General features: G+C 45.1%; 1 long non-coding RNA gene across 1 annotated transcript; it reads left to right on the top strand.

Moving 5' to 3' along the window:
• The first annotated feature begins 5,110 nt into the window (after nucleotides 1-5,110).
• Nucleotides 5,111-5,706, top strand: LOC110503262 (uncharacterized). The gene is made up of 2 exons (XR_016491450.1): nucleotides 5,111-5,612; nucleotides 5,659-5,706. It is a non-coding gene; the product is annotated as an uncharacterized LOC110503262 (long non-coding RNA).
• The last annotated feature ends 10,703 nt before the right edge of the window (nucleotides 5,707-16,409 follow it).

The following is a 16,409-nucleotide window of genomic DNA, read 5'->3' as shown; positions in this document are numbered from 1 at the left end:
CTTCCCCAGATCTGTGCCTCGACACAATCCTGTCTCGGAGCTCTACGGACAATTCCTTCGACCTCATGGTTTGGTTTTTGCTCTGACATACACTGTCAACTGTGAGACCTTATATAGCCAGGTGTGTGCCTTTCCAAATCCTGTCCAATTAATTTGAATTTACCACAGGTGGACTCCAATCAAGTTGTAGAAACATCTCAAGGATGATCAATGGAAACAGGATCCACCTGAGCTCAATTTGGAGTCTCATAGCAAAGGGTCTGAATACTTATGTAAATTATGTATGTATGTAAATAAGGTATTTCTGTTTATATTTGACCCCTTTCTCCCCAATTTCGTGGTATCCAATTGTTTTCAGTAGCTACTATCTTGTCTCATCGGAATTGTTGTTGACCAGATCAATGTTGATGTGTAAAAAAACAAAAAAAACTGTCTTATTCTTTGATTGTAGAGCCGTGGTTTAGTGGTAACACTCCCTCTTCTCACATACCAACTTCCGGCCGCCTCGCTTCATGTTCCTATGAAAAAACTATGCAGATTTGATTTACTGTATGTGGCTCTGACAGAGACCCCAGGGTTTAAAATCGACCCTTCTGCCTTTCTCTGCCTCTTATCTTCTTCTAAATTCTAATATGTCAAATGACTGCATCCAGTTTGCTGAGTAGAGGGTTTGAGGTTATTTTGTAAATTACATCGCCGAAGTCGAGGATCGGTAGGATGGTCAGTTTTACAAGGGTATGTTTGGCAGCGTGAGTGAAGGAGGCTTTGTTGCGAAAAAGGGAGCCGATTCTAGGTGTAATATTGGATTGGAGATGCTCAACATGAGTCTGGAAGGAGAGTTTACAGTCTAATCAGACACCTAGGTATTTGTAGTTGTCCACATATTCCAAGTCAGAGCCGTCCAGAGTAGTGATGCTAGTCGGGCGGGCGGGCGGGTGCGGGCATCGATCGGTTGAAGAACATGCACTTAGTTTTAAACATTTTTCTAAAAACTTGTTTTGGCTTGGTCATTATGAGGTATTATGTGTAAATTGGTGAGAAATAAAAATACATTTAGAATAACTTAACAAAACGTGGAAAAAGTCAAGGGGTCTGAGTATGCTCACAAGTGTAAACTGATAGGCAAATGGAACATGCACAAACTTTGGACTACTGTTAAATAGGCATATGGCAATCAAGATAATTTTAGCGTGATATGATGTTTAAACATGGGTTTGAAGATGATTCACTTGTTCTTATTTACCATCTAGAATGATAGAGATTGAGTAGGTGGAGAGAAACACACCGGGCGGAAATAACCTGTTAACCAGAATGAAGAATGAACATGTGAGAGAAAAAAAATCTAAAATACTGTTAGAAATTAGCTAAATGTACAACTAATAATACATTATATACATGATTTAATTAATGGAGCATTCATTATTATTCTTGTTTACTACACATGTATCTTGCCATAGGTCTTCTGAAAGAATAGAACCTGGTCATTGTCACCAAACAAAAAACTTTTTTCTCTAAACCAAAACCCCCCTCGTGCCATATTCTGTCAGTTACTACTATGACCATGTCACCAAGGTGATCCGAATCGTTATGGCACCGGATCAGACCTCGCGCACCCTCCTTCATTCCCGTTAACACAGATGTTTCAACCTTTCAGCGACCTCAATCTACCAATAGCAAAAAAATATCTCGAAATGTATTCGAGTCTTATTTATGAACTAATCTATGCGGTTCTAGAATCCCGAATCGGTAGATTACGGATGTACACATTACGGCAGTCACCGAAGGGTTCGGTGAGCTATAATAAGAACTGGGTCTGACTCTCCCTCCTCTCTTCGTGTCACAGGGAACTCCGACGTAGCAACATAAATTGTCCCTGTACCATGTTGGCGACCAGGTATGCGGCTACATTGAAGTGGCCCTATTTTCATCCCATGCTTGCGGTAGCTACATTAGTACATGCGCAAAACCCAAGTCGTTAACTGGACTTTCGATTGGACTTTAAAATTGAGGATCTGGCCATAAAATGATTAACTGATAATCAAGTGGAAGACCACACACATGAATAATACCGTATTATAACTGTAGCATACTGTCGACTACACGTGACTGGGGAGAGCGTCAACTGTATCCACAGGGGGGGGGGGGGGGGGGGCAGTGACCAATCAGAGTATCAGGATCAATGACGTGTTTCCGAAGCGTCGATTTACCGACGTGTGTGCAGACGGGGAGAAGGGAAAAACAACTTTATATCGGAGTTGTCTCGAGATGGCCATGCATTTTCATGGCATACGGCTAGTAAGCATATAATTTCTCCATTGAATACAGACGGTCGACGTAAACAACCCTCATCGAATATTCAAAACTGGATTACAATAATGAGATGCATCCACCAATCCAAAGAAAGGATATGCGGGTGTTAGGCAGCCCGGCGTGTCGCTTTGTGGACAACGACTCCCATTATTAGAGCGGAGAGACTTCTAACCCGTCAGTATAGCCATAATCTTTGATAAAAGTCCATTAACAAAGAAGTAGACCAGACCCAGCTGCTACTGCATTGGTGTCTATATGAGACACATCTAGTAGACCGGAACTGACTTTTTATTTTTTACAAAACGGCGAGTGAACCATCTTCATTTATCCACCATCTTTGGTGTGTTCAGAAGGATGCAGAGGATGTAAACAAACAACAATGACAGCCGTAGGCCTGGTTCTTTGCAGCCAGACGTTAGTTCTGCATAGTTATCAAGGTATATCAGACCCATATCCATCCGTACAGAACACCTGTCGGCTCTGCGGACAAAATCTGCTCATCAAAGGGACATTACAGGCAACACGAAGAATATTTGACAAGCCCAAAGCCTCAAAGGACAAAAAGTTATGTGACAGATTCCTTGCCACCGGTTTAGTGCTAACTGAGGCACCAGGGGTGAAGTCGGGCAGAATTTGTGCAAAGTGCTATCGACTATTTCTCAGGATAGAGGAATCTGTAAGCATTTTAAAGAAATGGCAATCAGAGCATCAGACACCGGGGACGAGCAAGAAGAGAAAGCGTGAACTGGAACCGAGTCCATCTGAAACAGACAGGGCTGCCAAGAAGACATCTGAACGGGAGCCGAGTCCATCTGAAACAGACAAGGGAGCCAAGAAGACATGTCCTCCCTATAAAAAGGTTCCCCCGAGGAGCAGTCTTGTCGAGGTAGTTATACTAACCAACTAGCCCAACGTTGGACTATAGGAGCCTAACGTTACTCCATAGTCCAAGGACCTTACATATTATGATTAAAGGGCGAATTGGCTTTGCAAGCCAAATACTCCCATCTAATCACGGATCGATTCTAGAAACATAAATTCATATACTTTCATATCAAAATTATTTCACATATGCAAAAATCACGGATCGATTCTAGAAACATAAATTCATATCAAAATTATTTCACATATGCAAAATACACACTTCATGCATAGCGTTTTAACAGTTGCAGCCGACAGTATTTTTCAGTGACGACACATTGTTGCGTCGGCCTCCCTTTTACTCACAGACGTTCAGAGACCCAGACAGCAAAATAGCTCAGGAAGTCGACTGCGCTGTAACATGGACATATGGCCGTGTGAGAACTCTAACGCTATAAAAGGTGTATCAATTTAACCTTGTGTTTAAAAAATATATATATATATATATATATATATTTCTCGCCGATATGAAAATATACGGTTATTTTAATGCTACCAAAACCGTACCGCAACCGATGCGTGTTAATGTTAAGAGCCAAGCATCGTGGCTCTTAGAACAACATTCACCACCTTGCCAATCACAAATCCCCGCCCCCCGCCTCCTAAAACCACGTGCATATACTTGTACTGTTGTATTCCTATCTTCTGTATTTTCATTATAATAATCTAAATTAGTCTATTAACTTCACATAATTTTTTTGCAGGTTGTCATAACATACCCTAACCAATTGGATCCAAAGCTGAAAAAGAGGGTTGAGAAGGTTTCATCAGAATTTTCTGGAATGGTTGAAAACCTGGCGAAAGGCAAATTGGCGACATTTGTCAGGTTAGCCTTGACGAATGAGACCATGTGTCAAGAAATCAGAAAGCAGATGACGCAGAAAATAGAAGCAGAGGTCAAGGCATATGCAAGACCCTTAAATTACTTGACTTCTGCTGAACCGTGCATCTTGAGTAGTACCTCGTTGGAGAATATGAAGTATTTTTCATACGAAGCGTTGGATAATGAGTTGTCCAGGAAGACACCGTGGCTTTATACCACCATCAATACTGCAACAGGTGGTTCCACCATCCATAACTGTGTGGCTGCCTCTGTGGCCCTGAGAGGTAGAAACCCCAGGCTTTCTGCACTGGCCTATGTCATCAACTCAACACTGACCCAAGGGGGGGTTAAGCCCATTTTCAAAAGACTCTCTAAGATGGGCATAACAACCACACATAGCAATGTCCTAAATAAGCAGAAAGAGATGAAGGCAGCTGGGTATGACATCAACATCAAATGCTGGAGGGAGGACTGTGAGCTGTTTTTCCAACATAGTGTCAGCGGTGAAGTCTGCCCACGACCTCCTCCTACGGCTAAACCGACAGAGGAGACCGGAAGAGAGGAGGACGAGGGGCCAGTGGAGGATGAGTTTGAAATAGAGCTGGACTGGGGTCCACTGGAGGACGAGGGTGAAGAAGATGAGGAAGAGTGGAGTCCACTATCAGAAGAGACAGAAAGAGAGGAGGACAGAGGATCAACAGTACAGGAAGAGAGAGGAGAGGAGAAAGACAGGGGTTCCCTGCTAGGAGAGACAGAAACAGAGGAAGTGGGACATGCATCATCAGCACTACAAGGAAATGACACACAGGAAGAGGACTCTGATTCAACGGTGGATTCAGAGACGGAATACTTTGGATTAAACCTCACTTGTGAGAGTGATTAGAGAAGTAGCCTAACAAAGAGTCTGTAGATGACAGATCTAGGCCTAGGCTACATCTCTGAACAACAAGGGACTAATCATAGCATGCATCCCAAAATGGCACCCTATTCCCCTATATAGTGCACTACTTTTCACCTGGGCCATTTGGGACAGAATCATACAGTGAAATTACTCCTGTTGAGGGGGTCAGGATGTGAGGTCTACTGTTCCTGGTGTGTATTGAGGGGGTCAGGATGTGAGGTCTACTGTTCCTGGTGTGTATTGAGGGGGTCAGGATGTGAGGTCTACTGTTCCTGGTGTATATTGAAGGGGTCGGGATGTGAGGTCTACTGTTCCTGGTGTGTATTGAGGGGGTCAGGATGTGAGGTCTACTGTTCCTGGTGTGTATTGAAGGGGTCGGGATGTGAGGTCTACTGTTCCTGGTGTGTATTGGGGGGGTCAGGATGTGAGATCTACTGTTCCTGGTGTGTATTGAGGGGGTCAGGATGTGAGGTCTACTGTTCCTGGTGTGTATTGAGGGGGTCAGGATGTGAGGTCTACTGTTCCTGGTGGGTATTGAGGGGGTCAGGATGTGAGGTCTACTGTTCCTGGTGTGTATTGAGGGGGTCAGGATGTGAGGTCTACTGTTCCTGGTGTGTATTGAGGGGGTCAGGATGTGAGGTCTACTGTTCCTGGTGTGTATTGAGGGGGTCAGGATGGGGGGTCCTGGGGGTCAGGATGTGAGGTGTACAGTGTGTTTACAACCATATTAAAGAGACCAGTTCAATTCAAACTTTATTGTCCCAGCAGGGAGTTTTTTCATTGTGTAGCTAAGAGTACATAGCTGCTCAACAAAAACAATTTTTGTTATTTGGTACTCCCCAAAATAGCACCCTATTCCCTAATATAGTGCACTACTTACCCCATAGGGCTCTGGTCAAAAGTAGTGCACTAGTTACTCCATAGGGCTCTGGTCAACAGTAGTGCACTAGTTACTCCATAGGGCTCTGGTCAAAAGTAGTGCACTAGTTACTCCATAGGGCCCTGGTCAAAAGTAGTGCACTAGTTACTCCATAGGGCCCTGGTCAAAAGTAGTGCACAAGTTACTCCATAGGGCCCTGGTCAAAAGTAGTGCACTAGTTACTCCATAGGGCTCTGGTCAAAAGTAGTGCACTAGTTACTCCATAGGGCTCTGGTCAAAAGTAGTGCACTAGTTACTCCATAGGGCTCTGGTCAAAAGTAGTGCACTAGTTACTCCATAGGGCCCTGGACAAAAGTAGTGCACTAGTTACTCCATAGGGCCCTGGTCAAAAGTAGTGCACTAGTTACTCCATAGGGCCCTGGTCAAAAGTAGTGCACTAGTTACTCCATAGGGCCCTGGTCAAAAGTAGTGCACTAGTTACTCCATAGGGCCCTGGTCAAAAGTAGTGCACTAGTTACTCCATAGGGCTCTGGTCAAAAGTAGTGCACTAGTTACTCCATAGGGCTCTGGTCAAAAGTAGTGCACTAGTTACTCCATAGGGCCCTGGTCAAAAGTAGTGCACTAGTTACTCCATAGGGCCCTGGTCAAAAGTAGTGCACTAGTTACTCCATAGGGCCCTGGTCAAAAGTAGTGCACTAGTTACTCCATAGGGCCCTGGTCAAAAGTAGTGCACTATACAGCGTTCCGTTTGTGAAGCCACTCATTGGGCCAAGATGATCCAGACAATAAACAAAAAATAAATAAAAATTATAATACCAATTAATTTTTTAAATGACCTCGAGTTTGCCAGAGATATTAGATTCATATGTTGTACAAACTAGTGTCAATCCCGACATCACATGTAGTTATCAGTTTAGATACAGCGTAGTCTCAAAGCTGACTGGGGTTGTCAGTTCAGATGTCCTGTTTTCCAAATCAGAACTCCTCTCCTTCATCTGTATTGGTCTGAATTATTATTATTAACCTTTATTTAACGAGGCAAGTCAGTTAAGAACAAATTCTTATTTTCAATGACGGCCTGGGAACAGTGGGTTAACTGGTCTAGGAACAGTGGGTTAACTGCCTTGTTCAGGGGCAGAACGACAGATTTTTACCTTGTCAGCTCCGGGATTCGATCCAGCAACCTTCAATGTTACTAGTCCAACGCTCTAACCACTAGGCTACCTGCCTCCCCTCTAACCACTAGGCTACCTTCCTCCCCTCTAAACCACTAGGCTACCTGTCGCCCCTAAAGACACAGGACAGGTGTAACATACAGGATGCCTACAGGAAGTTTTACTGTCTATACCCAGTCCACATATTTCATATCGGTGCAGCTGAAGCTAAAGACTCTAGTCTATTGGGATGCACCCCTATGAGAGAACAAAAGAGCTTCAGATGTTCAACCATAGAACTAGAATTCTAGAATATTCTATGCCGTGGGTCCTCGGAAACATGACCCGCCAAGCCGCGCTGCTTCTTAACCCCCTGCTCACTTAACCTGGAAGCCAGCCACACCAATGTTTCGGAGGAAACATTGGTCCCCCCCCCCCCCCACCGGTCAAACCCTCCCCTACCACGGACGGCGCAGGCCCATCCCAGTGGAACATCAGAACTGCGATGCAGAGCCTCAGACCGCTCGGAGGATTACATTTGTATGGGTTCAACTGAGGAAGAAGAGACCGCAAGGCTGCTCACAGAATCATTCTCACCATCCGTGAAGGACAGCACATGGAAGGCTAGGGTTCCACCCAGCTGTCAGAGGGAGAGAGAACCTGCATCCCAAATTACACCCGATTCCCTAAATAGTGCCCTTATCGGGCTCTGGTCAGAAGGAATGCACTGAATGAATAGGGTGCCATTTGTGACAAAACCCTTGAATACAAAAATAAACCTACATCCAGTATTTCATAGAGGAGTCTGTCTGGGTTATGTTCAGGAAGGAGACATGTTCTGGGTAAATAAAGGCTAGACAAACACAATATTTGGCCTACCAGCATAGGGGCACATGTTCCTACACACACAACCACACATTGGAAACAGTTACCCTTTAAAACTCACACTTAGACTATCAACCCGGTTTCCTAGGAGGCCTGGTTTCCTGGGAGGCCCGGTTTCCTGGGACAGATCAGGCCTAATCCTGTGCTAAAAAGCATTGCCAATGTCCCTGTGACTGGGCTATCCCCGAAAATTTGCTACCGTATAAAGTTTGACCCGCAGGTGTTTCCTGTGGTTTCTACCAGTGTGTGAGACACTGACCCGTGGGTGTAACTGACTGACCTGTGTGTGAGACACTGACCCGTGGGTGTAACTGACTGACCTGTGTGTGAGACACTGACCCAGTCATAAGGAATGAGTGGGAGGAGGAGGAGGAAACTGGGTACCATTTTGGATCTGAGATGTTCCATGGCCAGTGTGATGTGATAAGAGGCGATGGTGAGCAGGCTCTGTAGCTCAGGGTCAGGGGTCAGTTTGTCTCTGTGGGTCTGAAGGAAGTGCCGCAGGGTTCCCGTAGTTCACGAACTCCATGAACAACACAGGGTTCTGGGTAAACAACACATATTAGAATTCATGTTGTTGTAGTATATATGTTATAGATACTAGTTTTCTATTCCTTATGGAGACTAATATAAATAATGCAGACTCCCAGAGTGGTAGATTATCACACAGTATTTGTTCTTATTTTGGTCATGGGAGGATGGTCAGTTTCTCATTTGGGTCTCAGGTTGAAAAAGTTTAAGAACCTCAAATGGAGTGAATAGGCTGCCATTTGAGACATAAACTTTGTGACCTTTTTTCCCCCCACTAAAGCAGTGTCTCGTTTCCCCCTCAGTCTCAATGGACATTTCATCTCTGATCATTATGGGAATAAGATTATCAACTGCCTCAGAGGTTGAGGAGTGTACTGGTGGCAGCCTAGCCTAGCGTACCCTTTGGTGATCTGGTGGCAGCCTAGCGTAGTGTACCCTCTTTGGTGATCTGGTGGTAGCCTAGCGTAGCCTCTTTGGAGATCTGCTGGTAGCCTAGCGTAGCGTACCCTCTTTGGTGATCTGCTGGTAGCCTAGCGTAGCGTACCCTCTTTGGTGATCTGCTGGTAGCCTAGCGTAGCGTACCCTCTTTGGTGATCTGCTGGTAGCCTAGCGTAGCGTACCCTCTGGTGATCTGGTGGTAGCCTAGCGTAGCGTACCCTCTGATGATCTTGCAGGCGAACAGGCCGTGACCCTTGCAGGTTCCCTGTGTGTCATCCTGGCCTTGTAGAAGACTCCCTCCTTCCCTGTCTTGATGAGCTGAAGTGGGGACCCTGGGGATAATCACATCACTGTGGTTGTTATACTGATTAAAGACTTATTAAAATGTATACAATTCGATTATTTTACTTACATCATCCGTGTACACTGTTTGTTGCTGTAAATCGTCTGTGTGCGTATAGTCCTATGTATATGTGTGAGTGTGTGTGTAGCAAATGACAGACCCGGTCTTGTTTCCCTGTAGTGGTGTCTGCTCCTCAAGGCCCTCTCTCTCCCCAGCCTCTCTGCTCCTCAGGGCCCTCTCTCTCCACAGCCTCTCTGGTCCTCAGGGCCCTCTCTCTCCCTAGCCTCTCAGGGCCCTCTCTCTCCACAGCCTCTCTGCTCCTCAGGGCCCTCTCTCTCTCCACAGCCTCCCTGGTCCTCAGGGCCCTCTCTCTCCACAGCCTCTCTGGTCCTCAGGGCCCTCTCTCTCCACAGCCTCTCTGGTCCTCAGGGCCCTCTCTCTCCACAGCCTCTCTGGTCCTCAGGGCCCTCTCTCTCCCTAGCCTCCCAGGGCCCTCTCTCCCTAGCCTCTCAGGGCCCTCTCTCTCCACGTTACCCGACAACAGCCAGAAGGGAGGATGTTCCATGTATGGATGGTCCATATGGCTGACACAGACAATATACCATGTATGAATTATACTATGTAGTATGTACAGTAGCTGTACTATCTATGTATTATACTGTGTAGTATCTATGTATTATACTGTGTAGTATCTATGTATTATACTATGTAGTATCTATGTACAGTAGCTGTACTATACTGTGTAGTATCTATGTATTATACTGTGTAGTATCTATGTATTATACTGTGTAGATTCTATGTATTATACTATGTAGTATCTATGTACAGTAGCTGTACTATACTGTGTAGTATCTATGTATTATACTGTGTAGTATCTATGTATTATACTGTGTAGTATCTATGTATTATACTATGTAGTATCTATGTACAGTAGCTGTACTATACTGTGTAGTATATATGTATTATACTATGTAGTATCTATGTACAGTAGCTGTACTATACTGTGTAGTATCTATGTATTATACTGTGTAGTATGTACAGTAGCTGTATTATACTGTGTAGTATCTATGTTATACTGTGTATTATACTGTGTAGTATCTATGTATTATACTGTGTAGTATCTATGTATTATACTGTGTAGTATCTATGTATTATACTGTGTAGTATGTACAGTAGCTGTATTATACTGTGTAGTATCTATGTTATACTGTGTATTATACTGTGTAGTATCTATGTATTATACTGTGTAGTATCTATGTATTATACTGTGTAGTATCTATGTATTATACTGTGTAGTATCTATGTATTATACTGTGTAATATCTATGTATTATACTATGTAGTATCTATGTACAGTAGCTGTACTATACTGTGTAGTATCTATGTATTATACTATGTAGTATCTATGTACAGTAGCTGTACTATACTGTGTCGTATCTATGTATTATACTGTGTAGTATGTACAGTAGCTGTATTATACTGTGTAGTATCTATGTTATACTGTGTATTATACTGTGTAGTATCTATGTTATACTGTGTATTATACTGTGTAGTATCTATGTATTATACTGTGTAGTATCTATGTTATAATGTGTAGTATCTATGTATTATACTATGTAGTATCTATGTACAGTAGCATCTATGTACAGTAGCTGTACTATACTGTGTAGTATCTATGTATTATACTGTGTAGTATCTATGTTATACTGTGTGTTATACTGTGTAGTATCTATGTTATACTGTGTAGTATCTATGTATTATACTATGTAGTATGTACAGTAGCTGTACTATACTGTGTAGTATCTATGTACATTATCTGTATTATACTGTGTAGTATCTATGTACAGTATCTGTATGATACTGTGTAGTATATATGTATAGTAGCTGTACTATACTGTGTAGTATCTGTGTAGTATCTATGTATTTTACTGTGTAGTATTAGTTATTACTCTATTTAGAACCTAAGGGACGACTAGGAAAAGTTCAAACCAAGTTTATTCACCCACGGTGTCAAACGGCTACAAAGACATTTACACAAGCACATATATTTATACCTATATATATATATAGTCTCCTCCTCGCACATCTGGACAGCCAATCGATCTCTGTTGCCAGGCAGAACTTTAGCGATGCCTGTTCTTTCTCACTTCATCTGACTGTGACCTCGGCCCACATTCCTCCCTAATTCACTCCATGTCCTAACTTATCCGTTGACTGAAAACAGACTGCGGCCCTTCTCCTCTCCACAGGATACCTGAGATGTAACAATATCCTGTTCTGACAGAATGTAAACATCCTGCCCTCAGTAGATCTCCATACCCTCAGTCCTAGTTGGTGTCCAACGGTGTGTATAATGTGATGTTGGCGGACGTGTTGAGCGTGTGTTACCTAAACATCCTGCCCTCAGTAGATCTCCATACCCTCGGTCCTAATATGGTAACATGAATAAGGATATTTCATGTTTAGAAGTTAGTACCAATCAGTAGTATGTGTGTACAGTAATACATCGAAGTACTACACATCTTTCTATGCGGAGTATCTACTAGCTTACAGGCTCACTTCAAACGGTTTAACCTGAAAAGTAGAACACAGACCGTTTCTCACAAACCCATTGAGGTGAGGCGTCTTACTTTGTCAGACTCACCAGCACTATAACCACCAGGATGGTGAGCAGACACACCCCTGTTGAGGCAGGTCCGACGCCACGCTCAAAGGGCCAGACGAGACTTCAGGTACACGGCCAGGTGGGACTGCAGGTACACACGGGGCATGATGCAGAACACACACACACACTGATGAAATGGGTCACACTGTCTACTTAACCTGTTTTAAACGTGTACTGTATAATTATTTACACACAATTACATGGAGGTATAGGCTCAGTTCCATTTCAGGTGAGCAACTCACTTGAGAGTCGAGCGGTTGAATTGTTCAAGTAGGCTGCCATGTCATCAAATCCTTGTTCATGTAGACAGACTGCATGCCAGGGAGTCACACGTCCTTGTTCATGTAGACAGACTGCATGCCAGGGAGTCACAAGTCCTTGTTCATGTAGACAGACTGCATGCCAGGGAGTCACAAGTCCTTGTTCATGTAGACAGACTGCATGCCAGGGAGTCACAGGTGTTCTAATCCACCTACCTGTCTAACCCTACCTACACACCTACCTACCTGTCTAACCCTACCTACCTACCTGTCTAACCCACATACCTGTCTATACCTACCTACCTACCTACCTACCTACCTACCTACCTACCTACCTACCTACCTACCTACCTACCTACCTACCTACCTACCTACCTGTCTAACCCCACCTGCCTACCTGTCTAACCCCACCTAGCCACCCGTCTAACCCTACCTACCTACGTACCTGTCTAACCCTACCAACCTACCTACCTGTCTAGCCCTACCTACATACCTGTCTAACCCACATACCTGTCTATACCTACCTACCTGTCTAGCCCTACCTACCTACCTACCTGTCTAACCACACCTGCCTACCTGTCTAACCCCACCTAGCTACCCGTCTAACCCTACCTACCTATGTACCTGTCTAACCCTACTTACCTACCTGTCTAACCCTACTTACCTACCTGTCTAGCCGTACCTACCTTCCTTACCCTACCTACCTACCTACCTACCTACCTACCTGTCTAACCCTACCTACCTACCTACCTACCTACCTACCTACCTGTCTAACCCTACCTACCTAACTACACCTACCTACCTGTCTAATCCTACCTACCTACCCGTCTAATCCTACCTACCTACCTACCCGTCTAATCCTACCTACCTACCTACCTACCCAACCCTACCTACCTGTCTAACCCTAACTGTCTAACCCTACCTACCTGTCTAACCCTACCTGTCTAACTGTCTAACCCTACCTACCTGCCTAACCCTACCTACCTACCTGTCTAACCCTACCAACCTACCTACCTACCTACCTGTCTAACCCTACCAACCCACCTACCTACCTGTCTAACCCTACCTACCTACCTGTCTAACCCACATACCTGTCTAACCCTACCTACCTACCTACCTACCTGTCTAGCCCTACCTACCTACCTGTCTAGCCCTACCTACCTACCTAACCCTACCTACCTACCTGTCTAACACCACCTACCTACCTACCTACCTACCTACGTACCTGTCTAACCCTACCTACGTACCTGTCTAACCCTACCTACCTACCTACCTACCTGTCTAGCCCTACCTACCTACCTGTCTAATCCTACCTACCTACCTACCTACCTACCTACCTACCTGTCTAACTGTCTAACCCTACCTACCTGTCTAACCCTACCTACCTGTCTAACCCTACCTACCTGTCTACCTACCTACCTGTCTAACCCTACCTATCTGTCTAACCCTACCTATCTGTCTAACCCTACCTACCTGTCTACCTACCTATCTGTCTAACCCTACCTACCTACCTACCTACCTACCCCCACCTACCTACCTGTCTAACCCTACCTACCTACCTACCTGTCTAACCCTACTTACCTACCTGTCTAACCCTACCAACCCACCTACCTACCTGTCTAACCCTACCTGTCTAACCCCACCTACCTACCCGTCTAACCCTACCTACCTACGTACCTGTCTTACCCTACTTACCTACCTGTCTAACCCTACCTACCTACCTACCTACCTACTTGTCTAGCCCTACCTACCTACCTAACCCTACCTACCTACCTACCTGTCTTACCCTACCTACCTTCCCGTCTAACCCTACCTACCTACCTACCTACGTACCTGTCTAACCCTACCTATGTACCTGTCTAACCCTACCTACCTAACTACCTACCTGTCTAACCCTACCTACCTACCTACCTACCTACCTACCCGTCTAATCCTACCTACCTACCTACCCAACCCTACCTACCTACCCAACCCTACCTACCTGTCTACCTACCTACCTGTCTAACCCTACCTATCTGTCTAACCCTACCTACCTGTCTGTCTAACCCTACCTACCTACCTACCTACCTACCTGTCTAACCCTACCTACCTACCTACCTAACTGTCTAACCCTACCTACCTGTCTAACCCTACCTACCTACGTACCTGTCTTACCCTACTTACCTACCTGTCTAACCCTACCTACCTACCTACCTACCTGTCTAACCCTACCTACCTACTTAACTGTCTAACCCTACCTACCTGTCTAACCCTACCTACCTACGTACCTGTCTTACCCTACTTACCTTCCCGTCTAACCCTACCTACCTACCTGTCTAACCCTACCTATGTACCTGTCTAACCCTACCTACCTAACTACCTACCTGTCTAACCCTACCTACCTACCTGTCTAACCCTACCTACCTACCTGTCTAACCCACATACCTGTCTAACCCTACCTACCTACCTACCTACCTGTCTAGCCCTACCTACCTGTCTAGCCCTACCTACCTACCTACCTACCTACCTACCTAACCCCACCTACCTACCTGTCTAACCCTACTTACCTACCTGTCTAACCCTACCAACCCACCTACCTACCTGTCTAACCCTACCTACCTACCTGTCTAACCCACATACCTGTCTAACCCTACCTACCTACCTACCTACCTGTCTAGCCCTACCTACCTGTCTATCCCCACCTACCTACCTGTCTAACCCCACCTACCTACCTGTCTAACCCCACCTACCTACCTGTCTAACCCCACCTACGTACCTGTCTAACCCTACCAACCCACCTACCTACCTGTCTAACCCTACCTACCTACCTAACCCTACCTACCTACCTACCTACCTACCTACCTACCTACCTACCTGTCTAACCCTACCTACCTACCTACCCGTCTAATCCTACCTACCTACCCAACCCTACCTACCTGTCAACCTACCTACCTGTCTAACCCTACCTACCTGTCTAACCCTACCTACCTACCTGTCTGTCTAACCCTACCTACCTACCTACCTACCTACCTGTCTAACCCTACTTACCCACCTGTCTAACCCTACCTACCTACCTACCTACCTACCTACCTGTCTACTTACCTATCTGTCTAACACTACCTACATGTCTACCTACCTATGTCTAACCCTACCTGTCTACCTACCTACCTACCTACCTACCTACCTACCTACCTACCTACCTACCTACCTACCTGTCTACCTACCTAACTGTCTAACCCTACCTACCTACCTGTCTACTTACCTATCTGTCTAACACTACCTACATGTCTACCTACCTATGTCTAACCCTACCTGTCTACCTACCTACCTACCTACCTACCTACCTACCTACCTACCTACCTGTCTACCTACCTAACTGTCTAACCCTACCTACCTACCTGTCTACCTACCTACCTACCTACCTGTCTAACCCTACCTACCTACCTACCCGTCTAACCCTACCTACCTACCTACCTGTCTACCTACCTACCTGTCTAACCCTACCTACCTACCTGTCTAACCCTACCTGTCTACCTACCTACCTACCTACCTACCCGTCTAACCCTACCTACCTACCTACCTGTCTACCTACCTACCTGTCTAACCCTACCTACCTACCTGTCTAACCCTACCTGTCTAACCCTACCTACCTACCTACCTACCTACCTACCTACCCGTCTAACCCTACCTACCTACCTACCTGTCTACCTACCTAACTGTCTAACCCTACCTACCTACCTACCTGTCTACCTACCTAACTGTCTAACCCTACCTACCTACCTACCTGTCTAACCCTACTTACCCACCTGTCCTCTTAATAGAGCCCCTGGTGAGGGTACATCCGTTCCATAACACACTCCACATTAAAATGTAAACTGGCACTGCCCAAAAATAGACAGACATCATCTAGGCCTAACTCACTGAATCACTGAAAACAAGAGACCAGAAAGTCTATTGTGTTTGTCTGCTAGTATCAGAGAGAAAATCAGAACCTTTGAAGAGAAGACACCCGTTGAGAGGAAACCGATTACATGAACACATCATGCCCTGTGTTACTGGGGGGGGGGGGGGGGTTGTTTGTGTGTGAACCACACACTGCCGGGAGAGGGAAATGCACAGTAGCATCCCAAGGTTCTCAAACCCCCTTACACTGAGACTGAGCTGTCTGACTGACAGAGACAATTACAGCATCTATACAGTGAACACCGAGGTCTACTAAATTAACTTTCTGTATCGTGACAGCCTTTTGGTAGGCAGTCATTGTAAATAAGAATTTGTTCTTAACTGACTTGCCTAGTTAAATAAATAAAAAAAATAAAA

This window comes from Oncorhynchus mykiss, chromosome 24 (assembly GCF_057628025.1).
Source record: "Oncorhynchus mykiss isolate SJ-2025 chromosome 24, ASM5762802v1, whole genome shotgun sequence".
NCBI classification, from domain to species: Eukaryota; Metazoa; Chordata; class Actinopteri; order Salmoniformes; family Salmonidae; genus Oncorhynchus; species Oncorhynchus mykiss.
The sequence above is the reverse complement of the archived record's forward strand: the minus strand, read 5'-3'. Positions and strand labels throughout refer to the sequence as shown.